The sequence below is a fragment of the Onychomys torridus genome, chromosome 1 (genome assembly GCF_903995425.1).
Source record: "Onychomys torridus chromosome 1, mOncTor1.1, whole genome shotgun sequence".
Lineage (NCBI taxonomy): Eukaryota > Metazoa > Chordata > Mammalia > Rodentia > Cricetidae > Onychomys > Onychomys torridus.
In genome coordinates this window covers 158,523,477-158,544,416 of record NC_050443.1, presented here as the reverse complement: position 1 = coordinate 158,544,416, position 20,940 = coordinate 158,523,477, and positions in this window count along the sequence as shown.

The window sequence follows — 20,940 nt, the reverse complement described above, 5'->3', positions numbered from 1 at the left end:
TCAGTATATGAATGTGTGTTGCACAAGAAGATGTGGGGGATGGGAGAGAATTAGTGGATCAGAGAGCAGGCAAGACTGGAGGTGGTGAGGGTCACAAGATATACATGCCTCTAGAACTTCACTATCTAAATGTTTTTAAGAACACCATTAACATAATATTTCTTTATTTTGTGTGGTGAATTATTATGTTTTAAACTAATTTCTATAATTCTTTAAATGCGTATTTACTATTTTTAGTATTATACAAAATGCAATTATTATGGACAGTATTTGTGTAATCTGGTTGATTGGAGGATAAATTTGTGAAAATGAATTGGGAGGAAGATTATTTGGGAGATTTGTAGTACCATGCTATGCACCAGACAATGTGCAGAAATGGACAAGTACATACTGCATGTATTGTGTATGTTATTTTTGTGAGTTGATTTTCAAATGCAATGTGTTGATTATCCTCATGTGTTTACTACTTGATGGATTCTGGACTGTTAGTAGCCAATTAGTATAATATTCTGCTGATTTAGATGCAGTGTAGTTCATTCAATCACTCTACTTCTTTTTTTTTTTTTTTTTTTTTTTAGCTGAGCATCGAACCCATGGCCTTGCTCTTGCTAGGCAAGCGCTCTACCACTGAGCTAAATCCCCAACCCCTCAATCCCTCTACTTCTGACTGATAGATTTATTTCAGCCTTTGATGAAACATAAAAAATGTATAGTGACTAAAAGTCATTGCAGATCTTTGAGATCTCTGTCAGCTTCTTAGAATTATATATTTTTTGGCTAACTGAGATGCCTATTGAACATATCAAAGCAGACCTGGCTGCCAGGTTCTCCCAGCATCCTTCAGTCCCTACCTGTTGCATGGGATGGCCTGCATATTCTGCCCCCTACCCTAAATTTTTCCAGCCCAGGGACTCGGCTGCCCTTACTATAGATGACCCTCCCTGTATAATTCAGCCATTTTGATCACCTGGTCCCTTTTGGTCTATCCTTTACTCTCCTGTTTCTCCCCTTTCCTGTCCTCCCTCTCCTCACATGGCCTGTCTCAGGCTCATGTCCACTCTGGACTTCTGCTTCTTGCTGTGCTCTCCCTTTTATCTACAATAAACCGTCTACTCCTTCCGATTTTCAGGAAAGCTTTATTTGTTAGAGTACAAATAAAATATCACCACACACCACTGCCTGGTCTATCTCAGGACTGGTAAGCTCAATTGGCTTTGGTAAAAAAAACTATAAAATTTTAACAAAATTTGGCTTAAAACTTATAACCAAAGGATTATAATTAAAAATCTATATAAATGTGTAATATTCATTATAACTTATTATTTATGTTAGTCAACTTTTGTTTAAAATATACTATATATGTAACTTGGATGAAGCTCTTGTTTAAAAATAGAGCTAGAAAAATAGATATTTTAAATATAGCCATATGGCTGGCAGCCATCTTTACTAAAGTTAAAGGGTACATGCCGTGTGATTTGACCACCTATTTATTACAATGACCACATAGTATAAACCAAGTAAGGCAACATTCATAAAAAGTCTCAGTCTCACTGAGCTCATAGTTTATCATTGTATATATTTTAGATTAAGGATGCAACAACAAATCTCCAAAATAGTTTGTATTAGGGTAGATTTTTATATATTCCCAGGGTTATAAAGATATACTCACGTTAAAAGAACCTAGCTTAGAAGTGTATGTCTTTGCTATCTGCTCAACCAGGCTTCTAGATACATTTAATAAATAAGATATTTTTAAAATTCATTTTTTAAAATTAATTTTAAAATTTATTTTATATACCAACCACAGTTTACTCTCCTTCCTCTCCTCCTGTTCACTCCCCCACCTCCTTTCTACCCCCTAATCCACTCCTCAGAAAGGGTAAGGCCTCCCCTGGAAGTCAACAAAGCGTGGCATATCAAGTTGAGTCAGGACCAAGTTCCCTCCACCCCATCAAGGCTAAGCAAGGCATCCCACCATAGGGATAGGCTCCAAAAGCCAACTCATGCATCAAGGATAGATCCTGGTCCCACTGCTAGGGGCCCCACAAACAGATCAAGCTAAATAATTGTCACCCATATGCGGAGGGCCTAGGTCAGTCCCATGCAGGCTCCTAGCTGTTGGTCTAGAATCTGTGAGCTCCCATGAGTTAGGGTCAGCTGTCTCTGTGGGTTCCTTGATCATAATCTTAACCCCTCTTGCTTATATAATACCTCTTCCCTACCTTCACATCAAGCCACCAAGTAAGAAAAATAGGGTCCTAAAAACAGACAAAAGAATCAGAGACAGTCCCCACCCCCACTGTTGGGAATTCCACAAGAACAGCAAGCTTCTGAGTCATAAGTTATTATAGAGGATCTTGGTCAGACCCCTGTAGGCTCGCTGATCTCTGCAAGCCCCTGTGTGTTTTTAATGTTAGCCATTCTGATAGGTGTAAGGTGGAATTTCAAAGTTGTTTTGATTTGCATTTTCCTGATTAAAGTGGGGATTTAACAAGGCAACTCCATGTAGTTATCTGGTAGTTAAAAGGATGTTTATTTCTGGGTGACTTACAACCAGTAAAGGAGTTGGTTACAGGATCTGTGAGAGGTGAGGTGCAGTCCAGTGTGGTTCTCTGGAGAACTCTAACTTGGTCTGCAACCCAGCATCTAGGATCACGAGGAGTCAAGTGGGCTGGCATGTATGGGTCTTGGGTCTTAAGGGCTCCCTTCTCAGCCATGCCTCAGGGGCAGGACATAGGTAGGTATGTCAGTTACCGCCTGCCTCACTAGGGGCAGTGCTTCAAGGTTAAACATGGAACAGCTACCCACTACATCTGATGGCTAAGGAGGTTGAACATTTCTTTGTTTCTTAGCCATTTTGTTTTCCTCTGTTGATAATTCTCTGTTTAGATCTGTACCCCATTTTTAAATTGGATAATTAAATTTGTTGATGTCTAGTTTCTTGAGATCTTTATATATTTTGGATATAAGCACTCTGTTAGATGTGGAGTTGGTAAAGATCTTTTCCTATTCTATGGACTGCCATTTTATCTTATTGATGGTGTCCTTTGCCTTACATACTCAAGGAACTTGTTATAGATGAACAGAATGTAAGCAATCAAGGTATTTTTCAGCCTATTCTTTTACTGGTAGGCTACATTTTGCAATTACAAACAAAGAAATAATAATAAAATTATTATTTGTCTCAAAAGGTAATCTTATAAAATATCTTAAAGGAGTCACAAATCTAAACTATTAAATATGAAAATAGCCATCAGCTCTATTTTAAATCCTTAGGGTGCATCTCTCAACATTAACATTAAAAGAACATGAGCAAGCTAAGTTTCTGGGACTCATTTGTTTTTCTTAATCATTAACCTAAGCCACAGTCTATACCACTCTTCAAGAGAAACTAGCTGTGTGACATTTCCTTGTTCTTATTTTCTATCCTTTGTAGCCCCTGTTTTATTTGGGGTGGTGGCAACACCATATCCTGCTTTAATCTATATTAGTTTTTCCACTAACCTATTCTCTATCATAATCCCTTCCCATATTTGTTAAAGACCCTCAATCATCAAAATCCTATTTAAACTAACACTAATATTATATAAAATCATTATTTCAGTTAAATAGTACAGCTTAGGAGGAAATAATATTCACAATAATCCACAGGTAAAAATGCCCAGTAGAATAGGATATTTCCATGAGATAATCACGTTAAATTAAAGGCAGTGGGGATATCCCCATGCCAATTCACACCATGCCAGATACCAGAGAAAAATGGCAACAGCAATCCAAGATCCTTTAATATCAAAATAAAACTTTAAATAATAAATCCAGTCACAGCAGCAGCAAGACATTCTGGACCCAAAGCCCTCAGGGCTTTGCTTACATGAGATTCACTAGATAGGTCATTCTCAGGGTTCCCCTAGTGCTGCAATAGAATAGCAGTTGCAGACTTCCTTCCCCTGCCCATATCGCCTGTGGATCACACAAGTCATCCCTTCTTCTCTTGTCACTGTGTTGCAGCCCCCAACTTACCATATACCTCTAGCTCAACCACAGGCTATGACTGCCAGATGATCAGGTGGGCTGCCCAAAGACCTTCTCAATGCTCTTTGAACTCTTAGAAGTGAATCTCAAGGTTTACGTTAGAACTATAATGGATCAGCAGCTGCAGTATTGGTGAAATTCCCAAAATTATCAAGCTGGCTTTGGAGATGGAATTGGCTCACTCCTTCTCTAAACCGAGACATATTGCTAAAAAAAAAAAGGTTAAGAGATTTTTATGTCCCAAATCAAAAGAGCCCTCTGGTGTGGGACATTAAAAAACCCAACATTTTTATTTAAAGCAGGTTGATTATAAATGCGATCTCTTTCTAAAGAAGAAAAGGGGATATGATATAGATATAATAAGATGAAAGGGTAGATTAAGGAACTTACTTCTAAAGAACAACAACTTGTTTAAAATGTTTTACATTGGTATAGATTTTAGTCTATTGATACAAACTTAAAGTTAATTTTGTTATACTGTGTGTATATTTCTACTCGTGTTTAAGGCATTATGTTTATATAGCTCATTTTAAATTGTAATGGATAATTAAAAATAGAATAATAATTAGTCATATATGATAATCATACTGATAGGCATGTTAGTTAAGTCTTCTAGATATACATAGAGATATTTCGGATTATAGGTAATCTTCAAATACTTCAAAGGTCTACAGAATATGGCATTTAAAATATTTTTAAAATTTAGACTTTCTGGACAGTGAGACATGTCTGCTCCTGGCAGCACTGATTTACTTCAGAGAGAATGGGCATTGAAGACACTTCATATGGAGTTTATCTTCACATTGGCAAAAATAGCCATTTGGGCAAAAAACTGTTCTTGCCTGGACTGCTTGATCAACTGGACATACAGGACCCATAGAAAGGTGACCACTGAACTTTGTTTGACAAAATGGTCCTTCAGGTTCCTGCTTCAAAGAGGAAACTGCCAGATATTCTACAGGACACTAAAAAAAGTGACCAAAAGACTCTAGTCCTGTGGGCTGAAGACAAATGCCCCAACTTTACAAAGGAACATTAGGTGACTGTCCAGGCTGCCAGCTGTCTATGTCTCCCCTGCAAGACTCCTGAAAGTTCCTTGCATTCTTCTCCTGGTTCTCAGGTAATAATATATCCTTCTGAGGTCTTTGATATGGTTGAAGACTAGATAGTTATAATTTCCTCAGTTATAATAAAAAATAAGTTAGTTATAAAACCTTAGACTCACAAATATTAGATAGGATATGTTCTTTAATATTGTAACTGCAATTCTTGCTTGATAATTGTTTTGTTGTCTATAATTTTACTATATAAAAGTTAAAACCTTACTTTTTGAAAAAAAAAAGTAAAGGGGAAGTGCTGTGGGATGTTCTGTATGTTAAATGTGTTGCTCTGATTGGTTAAAATAAATAAAGTGCTGATTGGCCAGTAGCCAGGCAGGAAGGATAGGGTAGGCAGGACAAGGAGGAGGAGAAATGGAGGAAGTGGAAGGCTGGGGAGAGATGCTGCTAGCCACCACCATGACAAGGAAGATGTAAGGTAATGGTAAGCCACGAGCCACATGGCAAAGTATAGACTAATAGAAATGGGTTAATTTAAGATAGAAGAAGTAGATAACAAAAAGCCTGCCATGGCCATACAGTTTGTAAGCAATATAAGTTTCTGTGTGTTTACTTGGTTGGGTCTGAGCGTCTATGGACCTGGCAGGTGAGAGAGATTTGTCCTGACTCTGGGCCAGGTAGGAAAACTCTAGCTACACTGCAGCCTTCCTTTAATCCTGTCCACAACTCCTGTGGATCCCACAGACAATCCTTCAATGGATTCCTCTCCCCTCATTATTGTTCTATCCTACTCCCCAACTAGGGCAGATACCCCTTCTCAACCACAGACCAGACCTTCCAGAAGGATATGTAGGCTTCCAACAGACATTCTCCACTCTTTCTGTTCAGATCAATCCTCATGGTGTCTCCTAGCTCTGCAACAGACCATCTCCCCTGGGCTTCCCCTTCTCTAGCTTCTGACACCAAGAAGCATTCCTGGTGAATACACCAGCTAAGCAGGCAAGTATAGCAGGATATTCACAGCCAGCACACTCTCTAAAAATCTGGAGAGGAAACAGAAACCAATAAATACCCACTGAACAAATATAAACCTGTATATCAGTACCTAGACCTATAACACTCCAAGCCCAGATGCATAGACACCAGCATAAAAACAAAATAAATAACAGCCAAGACAGTATGTCTCCAGGAGAGCCTAGCTGTCCTACCACAAAAGACCCTGAATATTCCAATAGTTGAAGCACAAGATAAAGACCTTAAAACCAACTATATGAATATGCTAGAAGTCCTTATAGAGGAAATGAATAAATCCTCTAAACAACAACAACAACAACAACAAAGAAACAAAAACGGAAAAATAGATAAATCCCTTAAAGAAAGCAAAAAAAACCCCAAAAAACCAAAAACCCAAATAGTTGAAGGAAATGAATAAAAATGGTCAAGACATAAAGATGAAAATAAAAGCAATAAAGAAAACACAAACTGAAGAAATTCTGGAATTGAAAAATTTAGGAATTCAAACAGAGGAAAGCATCAGCAACAGAATACAAGAGACTGAAGAGAGAATCTCAGGTATTGAAAATATGATAGAGGAAATGGATACACTGGTCAAAGAAAACATTAAATCTAAAAAGTTCCTGGTTCATGACAGATATACACAAAATCTGGGGTGCTATGAAAAGACCAAACCCAAGAATAATAGAAATAGAGAAAGGAGAGAATTCCTGTTCAAGCCTGAGAAAATACTTCAAACAAAATCATAGAAGAAAACTTTTCCTAACCTAAAGAAGGAGATATCTATAAAGGCACAAGAAGCATTCAGAACATCAAATAGGTTGGAACAGAAAATAAAGTCCCCTTGCCAAATAATAATAAAAACATTAAACATACAGAACAAAGAAAAGATATTAAAAACTGTGAGGAAAGTGGTCAAGTCACATATAAAGGCAGGCCTATTAGAATTACACCTGACTTCTCAATGGAGACTAAAAACAGGAAGGACTTGAACAGCACCTCCCTTTGTATTAAAGATGGGCAAGGCAATGTAGTATGAGGACCAAGTTTCCAAAAGCCAGTGAAAAAGTTAGAGATAGCCCCTGTTCCCACTGTTAGTAGTCCCATAAGAATTATCACATATAAGTAGAGAGCTTAGGTCAGTCCAATGCAGACTCCCTGGTTGTCAGTTCAGACTCTGTGAGATCCTGTAAGCCCAGGTTAGTTGATGCTGTGGGTTTTCTTGTGATGTCCTTGGCCCCTCTGGCTCCTAAAACTCATTATTCCCTCTCTTCTAAGATCAACAACTAATAAATGGGACCTCATGAAACTGAAGAGCTTCCACAGGGCAAAGACTACTATCAATAGGACAAAACAGAAGCTTGCAGAATGAGAAAAAGACCCCATTACTCTGGGCTCCACACTAGGGACCAGAGCTCCAGGCAGCTATACTAGAGGCCAGAGAATTCCTAGGGACCCCAGAAAAGATACTGCCCATTGCCTGGTAAATCCCTTTAACCCTGTCCAACAACCCCAGACTGTAACCTTACCTCTGAGCTCCATAACCTTGCCTACTACTATGGAAAAGGTCTTTGGATTTACTAGAGGTCAGATAGGATGAAGGAACCCCAGGTAAGACATTACTCACTGCCCACTGCCAGATAACACTCCTTAAAGGCTTCCCAGCAACACCAGACTACACCTCCTCCCCTGAGGTCCATAATAGGGCCCACAGCCCATACAGACTTATGAGAGGCCAGGCTGCTCCTAGGAACTCCAAAGGCCAGGCCGGATCTAGGAACCCCAGATCTACAACTTCAGAAGAACTCAGCCTTACTGGAGCACAGGGTAGATCTAGGGACCACAGCTCCAGTAGCTGTATCGGAGGCCAGGCTGGTCCTAGGGACCCCAGAGGCCACATCAGATCTAGGGACCTCCAGACTGCACCCCTCCCCTGGTCTCCATATCCTGTTCTAAGACTTTAGAAGAGGACTTCAGCCTTAGCAAAGGTCAGGCTGGATCTAGGGACCCCTAGACCTCCAAAACCCAGAAGTGACACCCTGCTGAACCCAAAGACATACTAGTCACCAGAAACCTTGGCCATTTAGACCAGAAGACCAGAGAGGGAAGAGAAACCAAGTAATACAACAAAGACAAATGCAGGAATCAACACTTAGACCTAAAATCATCTCAAATCCTGATGTTTAAACACAAATGTAAGAACACAATCAATCATAGCAAAGGCAACATGGCATCACCAGAGCCCAGCTATCCTACAATAGCAAGACCTTGACAATCCAATACAGCTGAAGCACCAAAAAATGATTTTAGAATTACTTTATGAAGATAATAGAGGCTCTTAAAGAGGATATGAACAAATCCCTTAAAGAAATAGAAGAAAAGACAAACAAAAAATTGGATGAAATCAATAAATCTCTAAAATAAAATGAAGAACAAACAAACAAACAAAGAAACAAACAAATATAGGAAACTGTTCAAGACATGAAAATGGAAATAGAAGCAATAAAGAAAACAAAAATGGAGGGAATCCTGGAAACTGAAAATCTGCTAAGTGAACAGAAACAACTAATTCAAGGATCACCAAAGATGGAAGACAGAATCTCAGGCACTGAAGACACAATAGAGAAAATAGAATCATCAGTCAAAGAAAATGTTAAATCTAAAAAATTCCTAACACAACTTACCCAGAAAATCTTGGACACTATGAAAAGACCAAACATAGGAATAATAGAAAAGAAAAAGGAGAAGAAACCCAGCTCAAAAACCCAGAGAATATACTTAACAAAATCATAGAAGAAAATTTTCTCATTCTAAATAAAGACATGCCCATAAAAGTACAAGAAGCCTACAGAACACTAAATAGATTGGATCAAAAAAGAAAATTCCCAGCCCCATAATAGTCAAAACACTAAACATATGGAACAAAGAAAGAATATTAAAAGTGGCAAGAGAAGAAGACCAAGTAACATATAAATGCAGACCTATTAGAACCACAGCCAACTTCTCAGTGGAGACCCTAAAATCTAGAAGGGTCTGGATTGATGTCTTGCAGATATTAAGAGACCACAGATGTCAGCCCAGACTACTATACCCAGTAAAACTGTCACTCACCATTGTAGATGTAACTGTCTTATTAAATAAGAAACACAGACCAAATACAGAGTTAGAAGCCCAAGAGGTCAGAGCAGTAGTAAGAGCTGATACTAAAAACCCTTCTTCTTACCTTTCCTGCCACTGCTGTCCTTCTCCTCAGCAAGCGACCTTCTTCCTGTGTATCTGTCTTTTTATTGACTTTCTGTTCTGCCTTCTCATTGGTTGTAAACCCAACCACATGACCTCCTCATCACTGTATTGGTAAAATTATTAAGGCCACTCCATGTAGTTAAAAGGGAGGTTTATTTTGAAGGGTAACTTACAAATGAAGGGGTAGGTTGCAGGGTCTGGCAAAGGTATGGCGCAGTCCGGCGGTGTTCTCTGGAGAACTCTGCTCAGTCTACCTCCAGCGTCCAGGGTCCCGGAACCAAGAGAGCAACCTCCTCCCGATGCTTGGTCTTCTGCTTCCTCCTCTGCCCTGCCTTATGGGCATGACCATTACCGAAGCCTCAATGGGGGTTGGAACTTCCAGGCCAATGCTGGGATGGCTATCCACTACATCACTGCTTGTCTATACAGACCTCCAGGTCTTCTATGGTTGATACTGAGATTAAAGGCATGTTTCTCCAGGGTGGCTGTATCCTTGAACACACAGAGATCTGTCTGTCATGTGATCTGGATTAAAGGTGTGTGCCACCACCACCCGGCTTCTGCTATGCTTGCTATTAGCTCTGACCCCCAGGCAACTTTATTTATTAATGTACAAATAAAATATCTTCATACACCATAGATGGAGAAAAGATGTTTCAGGATGAAGTCAAATTTAAACAATGCCTATCCATAAACACAGCCCTACAGAAGGAAGTAGAAGGGAAATCTCAACTCCAGGAAGTTCACTACACTCAGCCAATAGATAATCTCACACCAGCAAAACCCAAAAAAGGGAAATTCAAAGACACAAAAACAGACACAGACACAACACACACACACACACACACACACACACACACACACACACACACACACACTATACACACTACCACCTACTACAACCACCAAAATAACAGGAATTCATCATCATTGGTCATTAACATTCCTTAATACCAATGGACTCAATTCACCAACAAAAACACTAGCTAATGAATTGGATATGAAAACAGGATCCTGTTGTAGAGTATTATTTTAAGATGTGTTACTTATTTATACTGTGGAACATTTGCTTTAATGATGCAAAGATGTGTTGCATTACTTTATGTTGCATTTGTTTAACTCTGTGAAGCTGTGTTACTGTGCCTGTCTAAAACACCTTGATGGTCTAATAAAGAGCTGAACATCCAATAACAAAGCAGGAGGAAGGATAGGTGTGGCTGGCTGACAGAAAGAACAAATAGAAGGGGAAATCTGGGAGAAAAAGAAAAAAGAGCAAGAGAACAAGGAGAGGAGGATGCTAGGGGACAGTCACCCAGCCACCCAGCCAGCCACAGAGTAAGAGTGAAGGTAAGATATACAGGAGTAAGAAAAGGAAAAAACCCAGAGGCAAAAGGTAGGTAGAATAATTTAAGAAAATGTGGCAAGAAACAAGCCAAGCTAAGGCTGGGTATGTATAATTAAGAATGAGCCATTGTGTGGGATCTATTTGGGAACTAAGTGCCCCCCACAAAAAAAAGAGCAAAGAGTAAAAAGAATAAACAACAACAATACCATTTTGGTATACCAATGTGGGGCTTGAATTTCCATAGGGCCTCAGAAAGCTTCAGAGGAAAAAAAAGAGTATACAGCTCCTTTAAGCATTTCTGCCTGTTGGTGAGTCCTTGAGCAGCTAGTACATTAAGTAGCAATGAAAAACTAAAGTAAAAATGGCTGCCACAGTGCAAAAATTGGCATTCTAGAGCTCTAGAAAGGTTGAATACAGTTCTTGGTCACACACCTCTGACCAGGCTGTGAGCTTTAGACGTGGCTTTCAGGACCCGAGAAGCAGGCAGAGCCAGCCAAGAGAGATTAAACCCTTATCCAAACTCACTAAAAGGCAGAGAGAGAATATCCAAATCAACAAAATCAGAAACAAAAATGGGGATATAACATCAGACTCTGAGAAAATATAGAGAATCATTAGGTCATACTTCAAAAGCCTATACTCCACAAAATTGGAAACTCTGAAAGGAATGGACAAATTTCTTCATAGATATTATTTACTTCCTGTGGGATGATCCTTCTGTACACTGTGAATATGTACTACCCTCATCCTCATGGGATGTCTTTCTGCATACTGTGAACATGTGTTGCTCTGACTGGCTGATAAATAAACTGGCATTGGCCTATGGCAGGGCAGGATGGAGCCAGGTGGGAAAATCCAAGAGAGACAGTGAGAGAAGAAAGGAGAGAGAGGAGATGCCAGCTGCTGCCAGGAGAAGAAAGATGTAAAAGTACCAGTAAGCCATGGCCATGTGGCACCTTACAGATTAATAAAAATGGGTTAAATTATAAGAGCTAGCTAGCAAGAGCCTGCCATAGGTCATGCAATTGGTAATTAATATTAAGCCTCTGAATGATTATTTTTTAAACACTATTTTTTATTAAGAGATTTTTCTATTCATTTTACATGCCAACCACAGATTCCCCTGTCCAACCCCCAGCTTTCCTGCCCCCCCATTCCCATGTCCTCCAAGGCAAAGTCTCCCACGGGGAGTCAGCAGAGCCTGGTACATTCAGTTGAGGCAGGTCCAAGCCCACCTTCCTGTACAAAGGCTGCACAAAGTGCCTCACCATAGGTACTTGGTTCCAAAAAGCTAGCTCAAGCACTAGGGAGAGGTCCTGATCTCACTTCCTGGGGGCCCCCTATACAGTTCAAGCTAAATAACTGTCTCACTTATCCATAGGGCCTAGTCCAGTGCCACTGGGGCTCCTCAGCTATTGGTCTATAGTTCATACATTTCTACTAGTTTGGCTAGTTGTCTCTGCACTTTTCCCAGTCATGGTCTCAATATCCCTTGCTCATAGAATCCCTTCTCTCTCATTGATTGGACTCCTGGAGCTCTGCCTGGGACCTGGCCATGGATCTCTGCATCTGCTTCCATCAGTCACTAGATGAGGGTTCTATGATGACAGGGTATTCAGCTATCCGATCACCAGAGTATGCCAGCTTAGTCACCCTCTCAGCTATTGCCAGTAGTCTATGGTGGAGTCATCCTTGTGGGTTCCTGGGAACCTCCCTAGCACTCTGTTTCTCCCTATTCCCATGGTGTCTTCATTTATGAATGATTATTTTATAAATGGCTGTGGGACCTTTGGACTAGGCGAGACTGGAGAAACCTTCTGGCTACACTAGTTGTAGACAATAAAGCTGTTTTGGCCTATGACAAGGCAGGATAAGGTTAGGCAAGAGAATCAAACTAAGGACTCAGAGGAAGAGGGGTGGAGTCAAGACAGACATGAGCTGACTGCCCAAGAAGCAAGATGCCAGAGAACCAGTAAGCCACCAACCATGTGGCAATGAATAGATTAATAGATATGGGCTAATTTAAATGTAAGAACTAGTTAGTAATAATCCTGATCCATTGACAACGCATTTATTATTAATATAAGCCTCTATGTGGTAATTTAGGAAGCAACTGTTGGATATTTGGGACTGGGCAGGTATCAGAACAAAAAGAATCTGCCTCTGTCTACACTTACTGTAGGCAGCACCAGCCACTTGCAAGTAACCACACAGAGGCTTAATATTAATTATAAATGCTTGACCAATGGCTTAGGCTTGTTACTAGCTATCTCTTACATTTTAAATTAACTCATATTTCTTATCTATGCTTTAGCATGTGGCTTGGTACCTTTTCTCAGTACAGCATGCCCATCTTGCTTCTCTCTGTGTCTCCATACTCCACTCTTCTCCCAGCATTCTCAGTTTGGCTCTTCCCCTAACTTTATCCTGTCCAGCTATTGACCAGTCAGCATCTTTATTAAACCAACCACAGTGATGTATATTCACACAGTGTAAAGGAACATTCTCCATTTCCCCAAGGTTTTAATATTAACATTGTGAAACTATACAGATATAACATCCAGCCAATTTGTATTTAGAAAATTTAGACAAAATACTCTAATATATATCTTGTCTTTGTGAATCTAAAGTTTTATGCCTAATTTACCTTTTATCATAGCTAAGGAAAAATTTAACTATGACTATCTAGTCTTCAACTCTATCAAAGACCACAGAAAGGTGAAATGTTACCTAACAACCGGGACATCTTGATGCCTGGAAAGTCACCCTAGGTTCTTCTGTAATTCTGGGACATTCACCTTTTGCCTACAGGCCTGGTATATCTGACCAACATTTTTGAGAAGCAGGGAATTTTAAAGGAGTGTCCTACCTTGTCTTGGAAAAGTTTGGTAGTTGCCTTTTTTGCATCCTGCTGGTCCAGTTTGGACAATATACTGCCAGCAACTGGGGTAAGGCTAGTTTCTTTGCCCACATGGTTAGCTTTTGCCATAAAGAAAGCAAACTCCATATGGAGGTTGATACTCACCATCTTCTTTTGAAGTAAATGGGTGCTGTCAGAAGCAGACATGTCTCACTGTCATGAAAAGCCTTAGGTTATTAAATATATTAAACATCATATTCTGTAGGTCTTTGAAGTGTTTGAAGACAATCTATTTATCTAAATATATCTGTGCATGACCTTGAAAACATACCTAACATGATTATAAGTTTGACTATTATAGATGACTATTAATCTGTATTTCTTAATTATACATTATATTTTTAAATGAGTTTCACAAGCACAAAACCCCCAAAAAGAATAGGAACATGTATATAGTATAGTAAAAATTACTTAAAATTTATATCAATAAATCAAAATCTATATTAATGTAAAATATTTTGAGATTTATAGTTGTTTTTTGGATTAAAGTAGGTTTAATAATTTACCATTTTATGCCATCATTTTAATATTATATCCCCCTTTTTCCTTTAGAAAGAGATCTTTGAATTTAACTGTTTTGTTTAGCTTTTTTTCCACTATGACCAATAACAATTTTTAACCCAACCCCCTTACATGTTAACAAACATCCATATTCTATCTTTTGGGAATGTGGGAGTCATTCTCTAGACTACTTCCTGTTGTCTGTGGGCATTGGTATCTTTGGGTGAACCTTGAGCAATTGGAATAGTAATGAAGTCTTAGCTAGAGTAATCTGTGAGACTGAACAATCTCAGCCAGCAGTCTTGAAGCTGTTTTGGATACAGAATTCTGAGGAAACTGTAACAGAGATATTTGAAATGCTGGATCACCTGAGCCATACATTTTCATTGGTGTTTGGTACCCTTGTTCTGAAAGTACATAAACTTTTAAAGGTAACTGTAGCATGAATTGTAATTGTTCTTAAAATAAAAACCCACAGTCAGATATTGGGGTAAATAGTGAAAGATCAATGAGACAAAAGAACAAGCCACAGCCACCTCTCACCTTGCCAATTCCTCAGCTGAAAGGACTGAGCTCTTCTCTCCTCCTGTCTTATACTCCTTTCTCTGCCCAGCCGTATCACTTCCTGTCTCAACTTCTCTAGTGCTGGGATTAAATGTGTGTGTACCTCCCAAGTACTGGGAGTAAAGGCATGAGATCCCAAGTGCTAGGATTAAAGGTGTGTGCCACCACTGCTTGGCCTCTATGGCAAACTAGTGGATGGCTTTGACCTCTGATCTTCAAGCATGCTTTATTTATTACAGCATATACAAAACATCACTACAGGTAACATATATCACAAATATGGAATATGTGGTATGCCCAAGTAATCCAATGATGATCTTTTTTTTTTTTTTTATGTTTGAGCAGGTAAGTATATGTCACATGCCTTGTAGATTTTTTAGGTTTATCTCTTTATGTTTTTAGTCAGGATTATCAGAAGGTCTTTCTCTATCAAACCTGATCATCTTTAATTTTGAATGAATCCATAGCCTTTTATTTTCTGTGGAAATAAAAGCATAACCTCTTTCTCAAAGTAACATATCTTTTGGCTTCCATTTTGAAGTCAAGGCATTTAAAAATTTATAGGTAATAATCCATCAGTTTTTATAATCAAATGTCTCTTAGCATCTGTTGCTCCTTCCTCAGCAGTCAAAAAATTCAAAGACGACACAATTACATACGGTATCCATCTTTACATGGCTTTTTAATATTTCTTTATTCCCTTTTAAAGGACTTTATTATTTAATTATTTTAAAACTATATTTTTAAATCTATAACTGTATACACTTTTTGTCTTCTCTCTCCAAAGACTATGTATGTTTTCAAACAGACTATAACCCATTCTGAGACTTTTTCTATCTGGATCTGTCTTTTCTGCATATCTGTAATCTATTCTATCTGCATGAGCAAAACTTGAACCCTCCATGTGGCTTAGTTCATGGTGGACTGGCAGGGCTTGCTCTGATGGTGGCTCAAGTCTATAAGAAATGGTTGGGAGATGTGTTTCTGTACCACAGCTGACATGAGAGGCATGAGATGAGGAAGGTGTGTTTGGCTCCATTTCTGTGTGTCTAGAACTCTTTCCTAAGATCTCTCAGGTTTTATGTGGATGTAGGTGCTGAATGTTTGGGCACCATTTGTAGGCAGAAGTTTTTGTCCCACTAGCCACTTCAAGTAACCACACAGAGTTAAATGTTAATTATAAATGCTTGACCAATAGATCAGACTTGTTACTAGCTAAGTCTTACATTTGAAATTAGCCTATGTTTCTTATCTATACCTTGCCACATGCCTTGGTAACCTTTCTCAGTACAGCATGCCAATCTTGCTTCTCTCTGCATCTGTTCATGACTTCAGACTTTGCTATTCTTTCCAGCCTTTTCAGTTTGCCTTTCCCACCTAACTTTATCCTGTCCAGCTATTGGCCAGTCAGCTTCTTTATTAGACCAGTCACAGTGACATATATTCACATAGTGTAAAGGGATATTCTACGACTTATGTAAGATAAATAAAGATCAGATAATATAAACAGATCAATAATCCCTAAGGAAATAGAAGCAGTCATTCAGTCATTTAAAGTTTCTCAACCAAAAAAAAAAGTCCAGGGTCAGTTGATTTTAGTGTAGAATTCTACCAGATTTTCAAAGAAGAACTAACATCAATACTCAAATTGTTGCACAAAATAGAAACAGGAGCATTGTCAAAATCTTTTTATGAGGCCACAGTTACCCTGATACCAAAACCATACAAAGATGCAACCAAGAAAGACCAATTTCCCTCATGAACATTAATGCAAAAATACTCAATAAACACAGGTAAACTGAATACAAGGACACATCAAAAAGATCATCTATCATGACCAAGTAGGCTTCATCCCAGAGATGTAGGGATGGTTCAACATACAAAAATTGGTTAATGTAATTCACTATATAAGTAAACTGAGAGAAAAAAATACCCTCATGATCATCTCATTAGATGATGAAGAAGTCTTTGACACAATCCAACATACTTTATGATAAAAGTCTTGGAGAGATCAGGGATACAAGAGATATACCAATACATAATAAAAGCAATATACAGCAAACTAATTGTCAACATCAAATTAAATAGAAAAAACCCAAAGCAATTCCATTAAATCACAAACAAGACAAGGATGTCCACTTTCACCATATCTCTTCAATATAGTACTTGAAGTTCTTGCTAGAGCAATAAGACAACTAAAGGAAATCAAAGGGATAAACATTGGAAATGAAGAAGTCAAATTATCCCTATTTCTAGGCAATATGATAGTATACATAAGTGACCCCAAAAACTTTACAAGGGGACCCCTACAATGGGAGAGAGGGACTGGGAGGAAGGATGGGGGTAGAGGTTGCAACCAGAATGTAAATAAATAGATGAATAAAATAGTGTTAAAGATTTCTACAATATAGAAAGAACTCAAGAAACTAGACATAAAAAACCCAAATAATCTACTTAAAAAGTGGAGTACAGATATAGAGAATTCTCAACAAAGGAAAACAAAATGGTTGAGAAACACTTAAAAGTGTTTATCATCTTTTTTTATTATTATATTTGTGTTTTAATTTTACACATCAGCCATGGGTTCCCCTGTCCTCCCCACTCCTGCCTCCTCTGCCCCCTTAACATCTTTAGTCATCAGGGAAATGCAAATCAAAATAATCCCGAGATTCCACCTTACACATTTCAGAATGGCTAAGAGTAAAACACACACACACACACACACACACACACACACAAGAGACAGTGTACGTACACTGGAGAGGATGTAGAATAAGGGGAACACTCCTTTATTGCTGGTGGGAATACAAACTTGTACACTTTGGAAATCAATATGGCAGCTTCTCAGAAAATTGGGAATTGATCTACCTAAACACTCAGCTACACCACTCTTGTGCATATACGAAAAGAATACTCCATAATACCACATGGACACTTGCTCAACTATGTTCATAGAAGCTTTATTCATAATAGCCAGAATGTGGAAACAACCTAGATGCCCTTCAATCAAAGAATGGATAAAAAAAATGTGGTACATTTACACAATAGAGTATTACTAAGCTGTGAAAAACAATGACATCATGGAAGTTGAAGGCAAATAGATGGAACATGAAAAAAAACTCATCCTGAGTTAGGTAACCCAGACGCAGAAGGACAAACAGGGTATTTACTCACTTATAAGTAGGTATTAGCTGTTAAGCAAAAGATAACCATGCTACAATCCACAGTCCCAGAAAGATTAGGTAACAAGGAGGATTCAATTGGGGGATGCTTGGTTCTCCCTGGGAAGGGGAAATAGAAGAGATTTCATGGGTGGACTAGAAGCAGGTGGGGCAGGAAACATGAGGGATCATGTTGGGGGGATGGAGGGTGAGGATACTGAAAGAGACTAGTGGAAGGAAAGACATTTTGGGGCCAAGTAGAAACCTGGTGCAAAGGAAACTTCCAGAAACCTACAAGGATGACTCCAGCTAAGACTCCTAGGAATAGTGGATACATAGCCTTTACTGACCATCTCCTGTGGCCAAGCAAGTCTCCCAGTTTAGTGATTAGGATACCAACCCAGCCACATAACCTTTGACCCACATTCTGTCCTGCCTATGGGATGTGCTGGGGTGGTGCAGAGGTTGTGAGAGTGGCTAACCAATGACTCAAGCCAAGAGAGTGAGCCCAACTGTGATATTGCCTGGAGTACCAGGACCTAGAGGCTGCATAGCCCAGAGACTTAGGATAGAACCAAACATGACTGGAGGAAAAAAATATTAATGTAATGATGCCTAATGCTACTCTGCTATACTCATAGATTGGCATCTACACCAATTGTCATTAGAAAGGATTACTCTAGTAACTGATGGAAACAGTTGCAGAGACTCAGCCATTAGGCTGAGCTCAGGGAATCCAACTGAGGAACATACTTTAAAAATCTATACTCTACCAATCTAAAAGAAAAGGATAATTTTCTTGATAGGTACCACCTAGTAAAGTTAAATCAAGATCAGATAAACATTTAAATAAACCTATAAGACCTAGTGAAATAGCAATCACTCAATCATCAATCAATCAATCAATCAATCAATCAATCCATTAAAAAAGAGGGCTGGATGGTTTTAGTGCAGAATTTCCCCATAATTTGAAAGAAGAAATAATGCCAACACTCTTCAAGTTATTCCACAAAGTAGAAACAGAAGGAACATTGCCCAATTCATTTTATAAGTACACAGTTCCCCTAATGTGGTGGTATTATGTTCCCCAAAATATTGTGTACCCTAATAAACGTATCAAAGGTCAGAAAACAGAACAGCTACAATATTAAACATAGAGGTTAGGCAGTGGTAGCACATACCTTTAATCCTAGAATTCCAGAGGCAGAGATCTACCTGGATCTCTGTGTGTTCAAGGATACAGCCAAGCATGGTGATTCATGCCTTTAATCCCAGGGAATGAAGGAAGAAAGCAGAAAGGTATATAAAGTGTAAAGACCAGAAACTAGAAGCTTTTAGGCTGGTTAAGTGTTTAGGCTTTTGAACAACAGTTCAGGTGACATCCATGTGGATGAGGACTCAGAAGCTTCCAGTCTGAGGAAACAGGATCATCTGAGGAACTAGTGAAGTGAGGTGGCTGTGGCTTGTTCTGCTTCTCTGATCTTCCAGCATTCACCCCAATACCTGGCTCGAGGTTTGATTTTATTAATAAGACCCTTAGAGATTCATGCTACATCTGGTGCCCAATGTTCGTGGTACAAATTTATGAAAAAGCCACTTGCCTATGGCATTGCATGCCCCAGCTCAGGCCCAAACTCCATGCAGCCAGTTGTGGTGGAGCACACTGGTAGGATTTACTGAAGGAGGCAGAGGCAGGAGGATCCCAAGTTTGAGGCCAGCCTAGGAGGCTTGCTAACAAGAAGTTTTGACTGAGGACCAGCCACAAATGGTGGCAGTGGGACCATGGAGGAAGTGGCTGCTGCTCTGAGATGCTGGCTGCTTCTTATTGTGTTGGTGACTGTGGTGATGCTGCTACCAGGGATAAAAGGTTTACTGCTGCTGGTTCAGAGAACAATTGCCAGAATCATGGTGTTCCCAGAAAGCATCTGCAAAGGTCAGCTTGGAAAAGTTTGCCAAGACAAATGGTGGGGAGAAATTGCTGTGAAGAAATTTTCTAGAGAAGAACATTTATGGTTCCAAGAGACAGACATTTATCAGACTGTGATTGCTCCAAACCATAGAGGAGGCACACACACAAAAATCTGCAATGAACCATGACCACACCTAATAGCAACTTTGAATTCTTCAAAAGGATGACGGGACTCCACAATGATCATTCTACATGGACTATGGTAAAGCCATCTGAATAACACCAAGGAAAGATCAGCTTTGGACTACAAACTGCTCAGGACAATTTCGAGATGGTTAGCTGAGATGGTCCAGATTCACAGACAACTAGAGCAAGGACTTGACACAAGACCTATATTTTCCCATTATGCAGAGACTGGACAACAAATGATACAGATACCTCTCCCAGGACTTGACAATTAACCCCAAAATTTTCTTTTCAGGATCCATTAAAGATGTCTTCACCCCCAGAAAGCAGGAAGTAATTTTAAGAAAACAATGCCCACATTCCCAAGAGGTGGGGTGGATGGGATGGTTTTTGGTCGTTTGAGTTATGGATATTGTCATTGTTTACAATGATTGATTACAGGTTGTTCATTTTTAATGGTCAAGAGAAAAGCTGAACATGGAGATTAGATTCAGAGGTTTTGTTTAAAAAAAAGGAAAAAGAAAGAAGAGAATATAGATATGAGGTAGAACATTGACTTTACTCTGAGAAAAAATATAAAGAAATAATAGGATAAATGTGTAGATCACTCAATCTAATCTAAAAAGAAAAAAGGGGAAGATATAAAAATGACCAAAAGTAGATTACTGAATCTATCATGAAAAGAAAAATGAGGATATAGATATACTAAGATAAAAAAGGAAGATTGTTGAATCTACATTAAAAAGAAACTACTTTTAAATAGGATAAGTAATGAAAATTTTTGTCTGAGTTTATCAAATGTTACTGGACTGGACATTGTTATATATTAATAAAGTTTTTATCTGAATCTGTCAAATGTTAATGGACTAGACATTGTTAATGTAATAATTGACTGTATATATTTTATATACTTATTGGATAGTTTTTCTTAAAAATTTTAAACAAAAAAGGGGAAGTGTGGTGGTATTGTGTTCCCCAAAATATTGTGCACCCTAATAAACTTACAT